The 18,510-nt window shown below is 31.6% G+C and overlaps 1 long non-coding RNA gene across 1 annotated transcript; it reads right to left on the reverse strand.

Annotated features, from left to right (window-relative positions):
- Positions 1-618: 618 nt before the first annotated feature.
- On the reverse strand, positions 619-13,182 carry LOC139359228 (uncharacterized). The gene is made up of 4 exons (XR_011615145.1): positions 13,075-13,182; positions 4,978-5,134; positions 3,434-3,566; positions 619-767 (listed from the first exon to the last, which is right to left on the reverse strand). It is a non-coding gene; the product is annotated as an uncharacterized lncRNA (long non-coding RNA).
- Between the last annotated feature and the right edge of the window lie 5,328 nt (positions 13,183-18,510).

The raw sequence follows: 18,510 nt of genomic DNA on the forward strand, positions 1-18,510 counted from the left end.
TTGGGTCATATGGAAACCCTACTATTTTGTGGGACTCCCAGGCTATTTTCCAAAGCAGCCACATTTTACAATCTCACCAACAATTGATAAAGTTTCTGGGTTCTCCACATTCTTTTCAACAGTTGTCCATAATTTTGATGATAACCATTTTAGAGATATGAAAGGGCATTTCATTGTGGTTTGTATTAGCTCTTCACTAAACACTAACGATATCGCACATATTTTAATTTGTTTATTGGCTTCATATATACTTCTTTGGGAAAATATCTAATCAAGTATTTTCTTACTTTTGAATTCAGCTTGCTGGTTTTCAAATTTTTGAGTTGTAAGAACTCTTTATAATTATTGATTATAAACCTTTATCAAATGCATGTTTTGAAAATCTTTCTTTCATTGTGTTTTACTTTTACTTTTGAATAGTGATCTATGGAGCACAAAATATTTTAATTATGATAAACTCTAATTTCTCATTTTTCTTCTATTGCTTGTGCTTTAGCTGTGTATTTACAAAACAAATTCCCAATCCAAGATTAAGAAAGAGAGAGAGAAAGACTTAAGCCTGTGACCTCAACTAAAAGTTCTGTAGTATTTACATTTATATTTTTGTAGCTTTTACATTTAGATTTTTGATCCATTTTGAGTTAATTTTTGTAAATAATATGAAGTAGAGCTCCAAAGTCTTTTATTTTCATGAATCTATCTAGTTGTGCCAGCACCATTAGGTGAAAAGATTCTTCTTACTTCATTAACTGGTCTTGTCATTCCTGCTGAAAAACAATTTGCCGTAAATGTCTGAGTTTATATCTGTACTTTGAATTCTATTTCATTGATCTATATATCTACTTGTATTCCAGTATTACGCATTTTTCTTTATCATAGCTTTATAGGAAGTGTTGAAATTGGGAAGTGGAAGTCCCCCGGATTTACCTTTCTTTTTACATAGATTTCAACTATCCTCTTTCACATGCATTTCCATATGATTTTTTGACAACTTTTGGAATAAATTTTGGAATACATATTTGGGTAAAATTTGGGATTGTCAATTTTTTTGCCAAAAAGAGGCTGGAATTTTGGCAGGAATTACAAAAGTCTGTAGTTCAATCTGGTATGTATAGCCATCCTATTAATATTACAAATCCAATGAATAAAGAATGTTTTTCAGTTGAGATCTTATTGTAATTTATTTTAGCAATACTTTGTTGTTTTCAGTGCATAAGTCTCATACTTCTTTGTTAAATTATTCCTAATTATTTGTTACTGTTTTATGTTATAATACACGAATCATTTTCTGCATTTCATTTTGGGATTGTTCATTGGTAGTACCTAAAAATACAACACATTTTCATATATTGATCTTGTATACTGCAATCTTGCTGAAATTGTTTATGAAATTCAATTATTTGTGGATTCTTCAGGATTTTGTACATATACGATAATGTCATCTAAATACATCAACAGTTTTCCTTCCTCCTTTCCTATCTATATTTTCTTTTATTTATTTTTCTTGCTTAATTGCCCTGATTAGAACTTCTAGCACAATGTTCAATGGAATTGCTAGTGCAGACATGCTTGTCTTGCTCTTGATCTTGGGGGAAGTACTTTCAAGGTTTCAACATTAAATATGATATTAGCTATGATGTTTTAGATATTACCTTTGTCAGTTTTTTAAAGTGCCATTTCATTTTTGGTTTATTTAATATTTATCATGAAATGTTATTGGATTTTGTCAAGTTCCCTTTCTACATAAATTGAAATAGTTATTTGGATTTTGTTACTTATTTGTAATAATATGGTCTATTACATTTATTGATGTTCAGATATTAAACCAGCTTCACATTCTCAAGATACACCCTATATGGTGAAGATATATAATGCTTTTCACGTGTTACTGGGATCTGTTTGCTAGAATTTTGCCATTTGGCACCTTTTGTGTATAAAGGATAATTATCTGTAGTTTTTATTTCTTTTTTTCTTGTGGTATGTTGCACTGGTTTGGTATCTGTGAATACTGACATCACAGAATGAATTAGGAAGTGTTCTCTACTCTTCAGTGTTTTGAAAGATTTTGTGAAGGGTTGCTGCTGTTAGTTGTTTTTAAAACATTTGTTAGAATTCACCAGTGTAAGCAGTTGGACTTGGGCTTTTCTATATGGGAATGTTTTCTTACTAATTAAATCTTATACTTGTTATACGTTTATTGAGATTTTCTTCTCCTGTCAGTTTTGATAGCTTGTTTCTTTTAAGAAATTTGTCCGTTTTATCTAAGATATCTATTTCTGGCATACCATTTTGACAGTATTTCCTTATAATCCTTTTTTCAGTAAATTCATTATTTCCCCTCTTCAGTCTTGATTTTACACATTTCAGTCCTTTCTTTCTTCATATCATAAATTTATTGATTTTTTTTCAAAAAAACACAATTTTTGGATTTTTTTTTTGGCTAATTTTATCTGTTGTGGTTTTATTTTGTATTTTATTGATTTCTACTCTAGTCTTTATTATTATCTTCCTTCTTTTTGCTTTAAGTTTACTTTGCTTTTCTTTTTCACCTGTGTTGAGATGAAATGTTAGGGTGTTTATTTTAGACTAATCTTCCTTCCTTCCTCCCTCCCTCCCTGCTTTCATTCCTTCCTTCCTTCCCTTCTTCCTACCTTTGCTCCTTCCTTCTTTCTTTTTTATGCATAGTTGTTTACAACTTTAATTTTCCCTCTAAGCCCGCTTTTATTTCATTCTGTAAGTTTTAGCATGTTATATTTTCATTTTCATTCCTTAATACAATTTAAAATATTTTATAATTTCAACTCTAATTTCCTAATTCACTGGTTATTGTGAATTTTTTAAAAAAATCTAGGTACTTGTAAATTTCACCAGTATCCATTTGTTATTGATTTTTAATTTTATTCCATTCTGTCTGAGGAATGCAATATCTATTACTTTAATGATTTTTAAATTTTTGAGAGTCATTTTACATTCTAAAATGCAGTCCAATATTTTAAATGTTTTATCCACATTTGAGAAGGAATAGGTACTCTGCTTTCATTAGCTAGAGTAATATTTAGATGTCTATTAAGTCTAGTTGTTTTATAATGTTGTTCATGGCTTTTGTTCTTTGTTGTTCTTTTGCATATTTATTCATGTTATTCAAAGTGTGGTATTGAATTCACCAAGTGTTATTGTTGAATTATATTCTTTTCATTTCAGTTACCTCTTGCTTCATGTATTTTGGGGTTCTCTTGTTAGATGCTTATATAGTTTGCATCTGCATCCATGCCCAAATCACACTTCAAAATGTAATCCCCAATGCTGGAGGTGAGGTCTGGCAGGAGGTGATTGGATCATGGGGCAGTTTCTAATGGATTAGCTCTATCCTCTTAGTGCTCCACTTGATAGTGTTCTCATGAGATCTGATTGTTTGAAAGTGTGTGACACCTACCTCTGCTCTCTGTTCCTCCAGGTCTGGCCACATAATTTGTGCCTGCTTTCTCTTTGCCTTCTGCCATGATTGTAAATTTCCTGAGGATTCTCCAGAAGCTCAGCAGATACCAGCATCATGCATCCCGTACAACCTGCAGAAATGTTAGCCAATTAAATATTTTCTCTTTATAAATTACCCAGTCGAAATATTTCTATATAGCAGTGAAAGAACATACTAATACAGATGCATATATGTTTATAATTACTGTATCTTGTTGATGGATTGGCACTTTTGTCATTGTAAAATGTTCTTTTTTGTCTCTAGTTAAAGCAGATATATTTAAGGCTATTGGTATCATATTTATATGGTCACTGTAGTTTTTTTCATTACTTTTGTTTAATAGATCTGTATTCTCCTTTTACTTTCAACCTATTTTTGTCTTTAAATCTCATGTGTGTATCCTGTACAGAGCATATAGTTGGAGTGTGTTTTCTTATCAATTTTTCCAATTTCTACATTTAATTGGTGTGTTAAGCAGATTTAAATTTGATACAATTATTTGTATATTTGGCATTTTGCTGTTTTGTTTCTATATGTCTTATTTTTCTGTATTCCTCTGTGTGGACTTCTTTTGCACTGCACACACGCACACATATACACACACATAAATATATATATACACATACATATATGTACTAGTTTACCATTTACATTCTCCTGTTCTTTATTTTACTATTTTTTTTCTTAGTGGTTTTTCTGAGGATGAAAAATAACATTGTAACTTATAATAATTGGTTCAAATTAATACCAATTTATTTCAAGTGTTGGCAGTAATCTTTGTGCTTATGTAGCTATTTCTTCCTCCCTCTTTTGTGCTATTATTATCATAAAGATTACATATTGATGAAGTGTACCTATCAATACATTTATAACATTTACTTCATATTTTGGTTTTAGTTGTGGCTGTTTTTGTCATATGGGAGAAAAAATAATTTTAAATGAAAATGAATTTACATTGTCTTTTATATTTACCTATTGAGTTGTCTATACTGGTTCTCTTTTATTTCTTCATGTGGGTTTATGCCACTTTAGTGTCCTTTAATTTTAGTTTCAAGTATTATCTTTGTTATGTTTTAAAGGCAGGTCTGCTAGTAAAATATTGTCTCTGGATGTGTTTGTCTTGGAATGTCTTAATTTCTTCTTTGTTCACAAAGTGCTGTTTTACTGGATATAGAATTATTGGTTAACATGGGTTGTTTGTTCTGTTATTGTTTCTCCTCCCCCAGAGTTTTGAGTAGGTCATCCTACTGCCTTCTGGCAACATGGTTTCTGGTGAGAAATTCTCTCTTAATCTTATTGGAGATTATTTGTATGTAATGAGTCACTTCTCTCTTGCTGATTGTAAAATTTTCTCTTTTTCTTTGATTTTTGGCTATTAGTCTAGGCCCTAAATTCTAAGTTTATCATGTTTGGAGTTTGCTGAGCTTCTGTTTTTGTATAGATTAAATTTTGAAATCAAATTTGTTAAATTTATGGCCTTTATTTCTTCAAATCATGCTTACCCCTTTCTGTCTCTCCTCTCCACCTTGCTCTCTCATTATGTGTTTTTTGGTAGGCTTGATGATGTCATCCAGGTCTTTGAGGCTTTCTTCATCTTCATTTATTCTTTTCCTTTCTGTTCTTCAGACTAGATAATTGTATTAGCCTGTTTTCCCACTGCTAAAAAGACATAATTGAGACTGGGTAATTTATAAAGGAAAGAGGCTTAATTGACTCACAGATCTGCATGACTGGGGAGACTTCAAGAAACTTACAATCATGGTGGAAGGGGAAGCAGGCATGTTTTACAAGGTGGCAGGCAAGAGAAGAGTGAACGAAGGAGAAACTTGTCAAACACTTATAAAACCATTAGATCTCACGAGAACTCACTCACTATCATGAGAACAGCATAGGGGAAACCTCCCCCATGATACAATCACCTCACACCAAGTCTCTCCCTCAACACAGGGGGATTACAATTCAAGATGAGATTTGGGTGGGGACACAAAGCCTAATGGTATCAATAATTGAAATTAGCCTATATTCAAGTTTGATAATTTTTTCTTCCACCTGTTAAAATATACTATGAAGCCCCTCTTGAATGTCTCATTTCAATCATTGTGCTCATGATCTTCAAAATTTATCCTTAAAATATTTTCTTCTTTATTTTAATTGATATTCTATATATCATAAAGTATCATTCTCATACTTCTTATTTTTTAGATATGACTTATTTTAGTTGATTGAAAATATTTAAAGTTGCTGATTTAAAGTTTTTGTATAGTTAAGCCCAAATTTGAGGTCTCTCAGAGCTAGATTTCTTGATTGATTTGTTCTCTATGTATGAATTATGACTTCTTATTTCTTTCAATGCCTTTCATTTTTGGTGAAAAGCTAGACAATTTATATAGTATGATGTGGTATCTTTAGAAATCAAACTTGTTTTTCTTTCCAGGATGATTTGTTGCTGTTTGCCTTAGTTGTTTTGTTTCTTTTTCCTGTCATATTTTTTAGCTGCTTTAGTAAAATGTGTTTGATCTGCTTTTTTAAAAATTGTTTTACATGACCACTGAAGTCTCTGCTGTACTCAGTTAATTTGGTGTTCAGCTAATGGTGTAAGGAAAGCTCTTTTACTAAATAGAGCCGATAAGTCTCACATTTTGCCAAGGTGCTCTGTATCAATGTTGGAACATACTTTTGACACTCAGCCAGACAGCTAACACCCTTGCCTTATCCTACAGCTTTTGCTTTCTCAAAGCTTCAAGGCCAACCTGAAGTGAGAGCACATCCTTGGCCATACACACAACCCTACACATGCACATGGCCTTCAATGTTGTAGCTTTTCAAATTCCCTATAGACATGTAATTTCCAGTATTTCCTTTTATAATCTTTTTAGTTCATCTATTGTTTGCTCCAACCGTTATCCACCATCTAGGCAGCTGCAATGTTAGATAAGCACCTGTAGTTATTTTTGACAAATTCTCTGTGGCATGAGCTTCTTGTACTCAGCAAACTACAAGTCATAGCAAATACAGACAACTTTGTAAATGAGGTATTATCAGATAGGTAAAATAATAATTCTCTATAAATGACTTTAAAAGAATTTCAACCTCATTCTGTAACCTCCAATGCTAGTTCCAGAAAAAAACAGTAAGTGTTTCTTTCCTGGCTACCATCTAGATAGAAAGGGGAAATGAGACTAGGCAGGTGAAAAGGCTATATACTTAGTATTTTTACTACAATTCAGCCAGTTTTCTTAAGTAAATGATTCCTGGATGGTTACATGTTATGAATCAATTTTTGGTGTTCTGAAAAATTTGATTCTAATGATTTTCATAAGTTTATATTTTTCTTTTATGGGAAGGTTTTTAAGGTTCTTATTCCAAATGGTTTTTATGATTTTACTAAAATCACTACATTTTATTTCTTTGCTCTCTACTGCATCACTTTCTTCAGTGTAAATACATGCTGATATTCTTCCATTCTATGAGATAAATTCCTTTGAAGTGATTTTCTTGATGCTATTCTCCAAATTCTTTGTTAAAGCTTCTCAAAATAATTTTCCTTCCTTGATCTTGTCAATCATTCACCTCTTATTTTCTATAAATCAGACATTTACTCTCAATGTACCACCAAATATAGCATTTTTCTGGTCATTTCAACTCCTTATTACTATTTACAATATGTATAGTTTGCATATTTTAGATACACAGGCATAGTATATACTTAGTTCCTATCTTACTTGACTACTCAGCAATATTTGATGCAGACTCTAATTCTTGACAAAATGTTTTAGTTTTCTTTCTAGAACACTACATTCTGCTGTGTTTGTTTTGTTTTGTTTTGTTTTGTTTTGTTTGTTTTTTGTCGTTGTTGTTGTTGTTGTTATACCTCACTGGTCACTGCTTATCAGTATTATCTGATGGTTCTCCTTTTTACCTATGATGATTATTGTTGAAAACCTGCAGTCTCAATCTTTGGTCATCAGAATGTATATTCTCTCTTTGAAATGTTCATTCTGACTTATGGCTTTAAATGCTACATATATACTGACTTCCTCAAAATTATACATCAAGCCTTGATTTTCCTTTCACACTAAAGAACAAAACTATATTTGAGTGAATAATAAACATCACCACTTGAATATATAAGATATGTTCAACTTAATACCATAAAAACTGACTGCTGGTCTTCACAAACTATTCTACCTGTATTTTTTCAAATATCACATGATGGTAATGACATTCTTCAGATAACTCAAGTCTTTTTTTTCTTAATTGGTTAAAACATATGCATATATCATGGGATGATTTAGTTTTTTGTGTTTTAACTTAAAATTAGTAGAATAATCAACTAATATTCTTGCATTCTTTACTCAAAATTGTGTGTGATTCATCACATTGTATGTATATGATTCTTTTCATTTGAATACATGTATAATATGCTATTGAATGATCATGTTACCCTTTAATGCATTTTACTTTTGAATAACAATTAATTTTTACATGTTTTCTTTACTCAAAATAGTGATTTTATAAAAGGCATAGTGCATTTTTCCTAGGGTATATCTGTAGGAATTTTCTACATTAAGTAATTAGGAGTAGAATTATTTTTATATATCTCCAACTTGGCTAGGTAATGTCCAAATTTTATCCAAGATGATTATACTAAATTGAACAATTGTCAGTAATGTATTTGAATTCCTATTGTTCCACAAACTTGTGAAAAATTGATGTTGTCAAACTTTTAAACATGCTGATTGGATATATGTGTACTGGGATTACATTATGATTTTAACATAAATTTTACTGATACTGAATGGTAATTTTGTCCACCATTAGATAGGTATGTTGTCTATTTTATTAATTAATTAATTAATTTATTTATTTTTAGTGAAATATTCCTAGACCTGTGAAGCATTTGAGATTTTCCTCTGTATGTAAGTTAACAAGTTGGCTTCATACAGTTTTGTAGATGCTGGTAGAAGACACAGAACTCCTGGGTCAGGTAAAAATGACTTAATTATTCACAACACATTTGAAAGCATGAGCTCCATGTTTGCTTTGGTTGCTTTAGCCCCTCAAGTCCCTTCAAAGGTATGCAGAGGAGGGCCTAGATAGACGCCAAGTACAAAGCGGTTTTATATCACTCCAGAGGAACTCAAAACTATTATAGGGTGCTGCCAGCCCGCTGCCATAATTTTATTTGAAAGAAGAAAAGAGCATTATCTTTACTATTTTGTACAGAAAACAAATCTGCTTTCTTTACCTATACAGAGACAGTATTTCAATTGTCCTTCAAAAGTGTAATGCATAAAGCAGGAAAGAACATATACAAAATGTTATACATTTATGCAAATGAATAAACTATAGCTATAAGATAAATATAATGATTCACATACCTTTTGTTGAGTAAAGGAGCATGTCAAAAGGGAATATTAGTTTATTTGCTATTCTATTATACTAATTTAAATTAAAATAGGCAAAAATCCCAAATATTTACTAACCAAAGATACTAGAAATGATAATCCAGAAGAAAAGCTGATATAAAATATATAGATTTGCCACGCATAGTTTTCTCCAACAGTATGACTGCTGAAGTCATTCACTTAACTTTAAATTGGATGTCATGTATTTTAAATATTGATTTAGAGGAGTTTCTAATATATTCTGAATTGCTATATTTTGAAAATTTTTTTGTGTATGTCTGGTTCATTTTATGTTTTATTTTCAAAGAACACTTTCTTCAATATAATTTTAGTGAAAACCAGAATAATCTATTGGGAGGAGCATACATTTTATTATTCAAAGCCCTGGATTTAAATCTTAACTCTTATTTTATCATTTAGGAAATATTTTTATAAATGCTAAGCATGATTTTACAAAGTAGACTAGCAATACCTATCGCTCAATATTGTTATGATAAAAGGATAATTTGAAAACACCAATCATAGAGCATTTTAATTACAATTAAATTCTAAAATAATTCAAATATAGTGTCACTTGTACAGTTAGTATGGATAAGGATTTTGCCTAATAAATATTAGCAAATTGCTATGCAGAGATCTTTACATAAATGACAACAAATAATGATTCAATTAAAGGTTATTTATAAATATGTGCCTAATATTAAATGATAAAATTTTAAGATAGTTATGTTTTTAAAATTTTGACTCACTTGCTGTTATGCTTCTTTTTCTTCTACATTTTGGATTTAGTTTCATGAATAATTTTACCCTATCATGTATTTTTAAAATAATGTTATTTCTGAATGGACTATGTAGATAAATAGCACTTATTTCTGGAATGTGGCATAAAGTGCATTTGAAATAACATGTTCTGTTTTTATAAAATTCAGTATTTTTTTCTTAACAGTTTAACATTTATAACAGATATAAAAGCTTAATGTATATAATACACTTAAATTTTTCCTGGGAAAAAAATTATAAGGGATTTAAATTCATGCTTTATTAAAATGTTTTTGAATGCTCAATTGTAATCAGTAGCTTAACATTTTGAAAATAATATTCTATGTCATAATTTTTGACAAATAAATGAAGTTTAATAGTGCTGAGTTTGTATTATAAAGAGTTTTGTCACAGGCTTGTGAAGGGTAAAATTAACTATAGTTCACTTCTGTGATAAAGGTATGACTTTTAAAATAGCTTGGGCTTAGAATAATAATAAACCTTTCCAACAATGTAAAGACACACTTTATTAGTTAAGGTCTTCAGCCATTGTTTTACACATCTTGTGTTTTACTATATGCATTGGCTTAATTCAGACATGTTAACATCATTGATTTTTACAGAGGCCCAAACCTAAGTTTAGATAAATAAAAGTATGTAGTTAAACTTAGATCTCAGCTTTCTTTAATCCTTCATTTCGATTTTGATTGCAACGTGTAGTTGCTTGTTTTTTTTTTTTTTCTAGTGAAATTGTTTGTGGTAATGGTTATTTATAGATTCACAGGTGTGTTTTATTACATTTAAATGTGAAACTATAAATAAAATTTTTAAAGATACTACTTTGTTCAGGGTGTATCATTAAGTTCAACAACAAAGTCAAAATTATTTCTAGGGTAATGCTCTCATAATTATGATCAATTTATAATTTTTAAAAAATATACTATTCAAGACATTGTAGCAAATTATATTGTAAATCCAATTACAGAGCAATAAATTTGCTTTTGAGGAAAATATTTTCTAGATTTCAAAGGTATCAGCAATACATATTTAACTACGAAATGATAGAAATCAGCTTGAAAATGCAAATGATCCTTATTCTGAGTTTTCAGCATTAAATGTGATCTTATAAGAGCACCATAAAGAAATACTAATGAGATGCATATGAGATTGTTCCATTTCTTTATACAGAAAAAATGATAGATTTTGGGTGTATTAATACTGAAAATAAAAACGTATAATATGGTTCAAATTGAAATGATTTCATTTGGGAAATATATTCTTATATCTCATTATTATAAAATCATTATAAATGATGATTTAGCCTTTATATAATTATCCAAATATTGCTTTCAAGTCATCAGAATTTCAAAACAACTCCTTGTTTTATTAGTAGAAATGTGAGTTTTATGAACACCTAAGAATTAAAAGTGGTATTAAATGAATTCATCAATTACTGATGATAATTAGTAGATATCAATATTATTACATTTTTTGGACAATATAATTTTAAAATTAATTCCAAATCAAAAACAAGCAAACATACGTAGCAATATGATATCAAGCAAATGGAGTATAAAAACATAAATTACAAGATAATGAAAATGACTGTTCAACTAATTAAAATAACAATTTATTAAAATCTCAATATTCTTTTTAACTTTTGTTACTTTACTCTGAAAGTAGGATGGAGTTGAAGTGGAACAATAAAATATAACAATAATTTAAATGTATATAACATGTTTACTATAAATTTAAAAGTCTTCTGACTTTGTTAAAGAAAATATTTCATGTCTTCTGTCTTATATTGTTTTTTTAATGTGCTAATAAAACTGTTCAGATCTTTTCATGGTAAACTTCAATAAAGATGAAATAATTTGCAATAGGATCAGAATTAGCTTGCTTTATTAGGTGTGTGCTCCAGAGATTCTGTTTTTTTCCTTTTATTTGTTTAATTTGTTAATGCATCTTCCACATAATAACAGTTTGAAAGTTTGTTAAAATATCACTATCAAATATATACCTGCTATCTCATATTTGTAGTTCTTTACAGTGATGACTTTATTAAGCTATAGAAAAAGAGTTTTTTTTTTTTTTTTTTTAAGTTTGAAGTCCTTAACTGGATACCTAAAAGGCATTAGAAATTGGGGTCTCTAGTCCTTCACATTGTTGAAGTTACTCTCTATATGATAATTCACTCTTTTATCAAAATAATATATTATTAACCACAATACTGAATGCTGGGCATATAAAATGAAAATAAATGACAAACTTGCTAATTAAATTTTTGTGATTGAATTATATACAACAAGCTAGACTTTGGTTGTTCTTGTCTTGCTAACCAGGACTTTGAAATTAGAGCTATTTGATAATAATTTGATAACAATCAGGAACACTGTGAGCCTTTTCTCTTGTATTACATTTATTTTAATTGTTTATTGAATGCCAATTTAATACACATTATCTAGTAAATTTGAAGAAGAATCATATATAGTCACTAAATGTAATAAATGTATTCTCTAGATAGATAAGTGCAAAGCATATAAAATTAGAATTTTTATAATTGAGATAGGAATATATGGTAGTGGATAAGCAGCTCAGTCTCAGAACATCAAGTATCGCTCTTTGTAAAGAGGCAGGCCATGGTGGCTCATACCTGTAATCCCAGAAATTTAGGAGGCAGAGGTGGGTGGCTTGCTTGAGCTCAGGAGTTTGAGACCGGCCTGGACAACATGGCAAAATCCCATCTCTACCCAAAAATACAAAAAATTAACTGTGTATGGGGGTGAATGCCAGTAGTCTCAGCTACTTGGAAGGCTGAGGTGTGAGGATTGCTTGAGTCTGAGAGATGGAGGTTGCAGTGAGCCAAAATAGCACCACTGCTCTGCAGCCTGGGTGACAGAACAAGAACCTGTCTCAACAACAACAACAAAAAGTGTTGTTCTGTGTATAGAATTGTCTTTGTTAGGATTTACAGTATTTGAAATGTTCTGATTAAAATATGATAAATGTCACTCTGTAGGATTGTTTTATCTACATAATAGTTGCAGATAAAGACATCAGACTTTGTCACAGAATATGCTATTTTGGGTAAGCATGGAGATTTTAATAAAAAATTAAAAGCAAATAGCACATTCTGGAAACAATCCAAATCAGCATGGTTCACTTCTTTACTTAAAATTCCGAGTATTTGGCCTTTACTGAGCTGAAATAATGCTTAGGCTTATGGCACCTGAGTTTGAGTCCTGGGACTGTGTGGGGATTTATTCAGTGAATGGGAGAATGATGAGAGTCTCTAATGATTGAGTTAGAGAGATCGCTTTAGAAAACTGCCTGAGAGATAGGAGGAAAGGACTGGTGTATTCATCTATCAGGGATGCTAGAACAAAATATCATGTATTAGGCGGCTTTAACAACAGAAATTTATTTTCTTACAGATCTGGAGGCTGTAAGTCCAAGATCAGTGTGCAATCACATTCTCCAGTGAGGCTTCTCTTTCTGTCTTGTACACGGCTCCCTTCTTGCTGTGTCCTCACATGTCTTTCCTCTATGTGCTCCTGAAGAGAGAAAGGTCACTGTGTCTCTTCCTCTTATAAGGATAATAGTGCTATCAGATTATGGCCCTGTGTTTATGATCTCATTTACTTTTAATTACCTCCTTAAAGGTTCTGTCTACAAATAGTGTGACCTTGAGGTTTAGGCATTCAACATATGAATTTCACCGGGAGACAAATTCAGTCTATACAAGTGGAAAGCCACAGAACCTGGGAAGGTCTTGCTCATTAGGATATTTTCATTGACCAAAACATAAATGTGCCAGGCCTTTATTACCATCCCTAGCCCGATATGTATACAAAGCTGTAAGGTATATCTGGATCTTCTTGCCTCTTAGATGATCTCAGTGTTCAATGGCAAAGGACTGAAGGCCTCCAAGGTATCACAGTGCAGCGCCATGAAGTGTAGAGACTACTGTCATTTTGGAAAGAAAAACTGATTCAACAAGAATGTATTACATTATGAATGCATTTTTTACATTCCAAAAATATGTATTGAGCTTCTATACTATGGGCTGCGATGGGAGACAGCATAGAAGAAATAGGATGGAATCTCAGATTTCAGGAGCCTTGCAATTTAGCGGAGAGAAGAGCAGAGGATCAAGAACGACAGAAAAAAGGAGAAATAAAAATATAAATGTATATTCTATCTGGGAATAAGAAGTGTTCAGATTTTAAAAACTGTAGTATAAGGGGTCTAAAATTATACTGTTTTGTTATTTTTAACAGAATACTTAAGAAATCCTATCTAATAAAGTGATATTGGAACAGAAGTAAATAGAGAGTGAGCATATGTAGTCAAATAGGACTGGTGGAAGGGACACACACATATAAAGATGGTTCAAATAAAAGAGATCCAAGTAACCAACAAACACAAAATTCTGTAGTTAAAAATACTTTGCGATATAACCATTAGTGAATGAGAATCAGAAAACACCTCAGGAAAGGAAGAACACAGCAGAAAACTTCTCACCAGCCCTACTACCACCCCTGACAAACTAAGATTAACAAGTAAACATATAAATGCAAGCAATAAAGATATTTGATTAACAGTTTTAGAAAGTTGCTCAAGCAACCAGAAGTAGTGGAGTCAAGATCCTAATAAGAAAAAATCCTTGAGAAATGTGGGTAATATTCATTTTCTTTCTTTCTTTCTCTTTCTTCCTTCCTTCCTTCCTTCCTTCCTTCCTTCCTTCCTTCCTTCCTTCCTTCCTTCCTTCCTTCCTTCCTTCCTTTCTTTCTTTCTTTCTTTCTTTCTTTCTTTCTTTCTTTCTTTCTTTCTTTCTTTCTTTCTTTCTTTCTTTCTTTCTTTCTTTCTTTCTTTCCTTCTTCTTTCTTTCCTTCTTTCTTTTTCTTTTTGTTTTACTTTCTTTCTTGTTTCTTTCTTTCTCTTTCTTTCTTTCTTTCGCTCTCCCTTCCTATCTTTTCTTTTTCTTTCTTTCTTATTTTTTAAATATGATAAATCTATGCAAATCTTATAGAATTGAGGAGTTTTTCCATGAGAAAAGGCTCTCTACATAAATGAGGATATCCAAATGATTGATCTAAATTGTCCTCAGCATCATTTATCATTAAAAATGCATATTTATACTAAAATAAAATAGCTATACACACCAGTAGAATGACTCCATTTAACAGATTGATAGTAACAAGTACCAACAAAGATGTGGATCAACTGGAACTCTCATATAATGTTCAAGGAAGCTGACTATAAAATTACTTTGAAAAAACTCTGGACAATTTTTTAATACATTGAAAATAAGCCTACCTTATGGCCAAGCAAGTATGTTATCTATTTTTTCTTGCTCAAAGAATAAAAAAATGAAAGCACGTCTACAAAAAGGATCATAACAGCTTTATTCATAATAGAAAAAAAATGGGGTAGAAAGCAAATTTCCATGAAGAGAAGATGGGTGAACATATTATGCTGTATTCATGCCATGAGGTATTACTCAGCAATCGAGAACACATACTAATATTCAACATTATTATATGCAGCACAAGAAACCAGACACAAAAGAGGACACACTGTGTGATTCCATTAATGAATTTGAATAACAGGCAACATTTCTCTGTGCTAACAGAACTTCTATCTGTGTTTGTTTCTGGGAATTTAGTAGGGAATGAATAGAAAAGAAGTCCAAGAGAACTCTCAGAGTTGATGGAAATGGTCCATAGGTTGATAAGAGAGTTAGTGGTTATGTAGGTGTATATGTCAAAGTATATGTCAAAATTAATCATGCGATACACTGAGTATATGCATTTTATGGCAAATAAATTATACATATATTAAAATAAAATTTAGGTAAACCGAAGAAGAAATTTTAGGGGTGGGTAATTTATCAGAGACATTGTTTAGAATTGTGAGTGCACGGTTATAATAAAGAGTAGAGCAACTTTTACTTGACTTTATTATTTTTTTTGGTTTTAAAATTCTAGTCAATGTACTTTTTTTAAACCTGCTCCTCAAGCAGATCTTCCCCTCTCCACAGTCCTGGATACACCACTGCCAACTCCTCACTTCTTTGAATAGTCAATAACAACTTCTCAATAGTTGTCATCTCTGGTCTCATAGCCCCACAACAATTTGACTCTTGTTACTACTTTGGGACACAATAGAGTCAAAGTGAAATGAAATTTACCCCTACCTCTAGGAGTGAGAACTATTCTTGTTTAGGAACACTGGAGTGGTTGCAGCAGCCGTTACCATTACCATAGCGACAGGCCCAGAATGATTTGGTCAGAACGAAGAATAACATTTGTGTTGTAAAGAGTAGCCTCCAACTGTTTAGGGTAGAGTGGCCTACAGAAATGAGACCCAGAACTCCTCAGCCTTTTGTTGCCATTCATCAAGAGAATCACAGAAACATTGACTCAGACCCTAGTCCCATTTGTGACTATAGCCAGTCATACTTCTACAACTTCAATGTAGGTTGTAATAACTATTTTTGTTTGATCTGGGTTATATTTCTTGTAATTTATTAAACTAGGAATCATAACTGCTACAAAGAGAAGTAACCCTGCCTTAATTGTATATTTCCAACAGTTTTATAGAATATGCTTTAAAATGAATTGATTTAATCTAGGAGAATTTATATTTCATGAACTGAGTATTTTTAAAATATGAATTTTATTTTCCTTTGAGTTCTGCACACCTTACTGAAATACTACCTTGTGGAAAGGTCATGTATTTTAAATTTTGTATCTGGTTCTGAAAAACACCGTACCACAAAACATTAGCTTTATCTTTTCTTTCTTTCTTTTCGTATTTATTTATTTATTTATTTATTTAAGACAGAGTCTTGTTCTGTTGCTCAGGCTGGAGTGCAGTGGTACAATCTTGGCTCACTGCAACCTCTGCCTCCTGGGTTCAAGTGATTCTCCTGCCTCAGCCCCCTGAGTAGCTGGGATTACAGGTGACCACCACCACATCCAGCTAATTTTTATATTTTTAGTAGAGAAAGGTTTTTGCCATGTTGGTCAGGCTGGACTCGAACTCCTGGCTTCAAGTGAGCCTCCTGCCTCAGCCTCCCAAAGTGCTGGGATTGCAAGCATGAGCCACTGTACTCAGCCACCTTTAGCTTTCCTGCTATTTGAAGTTAATGAAACCTATTTAGCTATCTCTTTCTTACATTTTCATTTCTTTAATTTTTTTTTTCATTATTTACAGCCAACTGCTCTGTATTTTTTTCCTTGACCTGTGAACAACCTGGTGTGACAATGATATCTTGATGTCACAATTAATTCTACAATCATTCATTGTGAGGGTAGGTCACAAGCAATAATGATGAGTTTGCCCCTTATTCTACATGTGTTCTTGTCTCTGGACACTTAAACATAATTACAAATTTAACTAGGAGATTTGTAGTTTCACCTCCAGCAGAAAGCTTTTGTGAGCTGAGAACTTCTAGCTTGCAGACATTTTCATTAAAAAGAAATGAACAACAACAATAAAAAAACTCTCAGCTTATATGGAGACACAATGACTCATCAACAATATTCTGCATCAAGAGTCCATTTACATTTTTGGTTTTTGCCCACGGGACCCATTCGCTATTATGACTATGATGGATGTTTTACATACTCTGAGAGTCCTAGAAAAATGATACATATCTGTATGTGACCATATGACTGTAAATACTGATTGAAACAGAGTTATTCAATAACGTTTTGAATATTTTCCTGATGTTAACGTTTTATAAAGAAAGACATATTTTCTATATTTATCCATATGTTTAATATAGGTACAAGTCCTGAACCTCAATTTGTTTATTTTCTTTATTTAACTCAAAATTAAATACAATTTTTATGGACCTAAATCTGTAAGTCAATAATTGATTCAACTATTTGGTTAATTTAAGACAAAATCAAAAGTTCACATTGATATATCTACATATTTTAATATTAAAAATATTGAAATCATATATATGTTCAATGTCATTTTTGAAATGTTCAGAGGGTAAAATGGGCTAATATTATTAAATTAGAGAGTACGTGTTTTTTACTTCTATTTTCTCTTCTTATTTATACCTGTCACCACAGAGTTTCCATCCTACATTACTCTTACCAGCTACGTAACTACAATTCAGCCCAAAGCTCCTTCATTCTAATTTTGTGACTTTTCCTTTCCGTAGTACTTGTGTTACTGTGTACAACTTCAATCTTTTTAAATAAATGGGCACCTACTGCTAGATGTTTATATTTTTACTCATCTATCTCATTCATTCTGCAGAGTGATAATTCAAACCTTCAACATTTTCCTCAATCATGTTCTTTTTTTATTATTTTTATTTTTTTTATATTTTATTTATTTTTTTTAATTTATTTATTATTATTATACTTTAAGTTGTAGGGTACATGTGCATAACATGCAGGTTTGTTACATATGTATACTTGTGCCATGTTGGTGTGCTGCACCCATCAACTCGTCATTTACATGAGGTATAACTCCCAATGCAATCCCTCCCCCCTCCCCCCTCTCCCCTCCCCCCTCCCCATGATAGGCCCCTGTGTGTGATGTTCCCCTTCCTGAGTCCAAGTGATCTCATTGTTCAGTTCCCACCTATGAGTGAGAACATGCGGTGTTTGGTTTTCTGTTCTTGTGATAGTTTGCTAAGAATGATGGTTTCCAGCTGCATCCATGTCCCTACAAAGGACACAAACTCATCCTTTTTGATGGCTGCATAGTATTCCATGGTGTATATGTGCCACATTTTCTTAATCCAATCTGTCACTGATGGACATTTGGGTTGATTCCAAGTCTTTGCTATTGTGAATAGTGCTGCAATAAACATACGTGTGCATGGGTCTTTATAGC

Source organism: Macaca nemestrina, chromosome 16 (genome assembly GCF_043159975.1).
Source record: "Macaca nemestrina isolate mMacNem1 chromosome 16, mMacNem.hap1, whole genome shotgun sequence".
Lineage (NCBI taxonomy): Eukaryota > Metazoa > Chordata > Mammalia > Primates > Cercopithecidae > Macaca > Macaca nemestrina.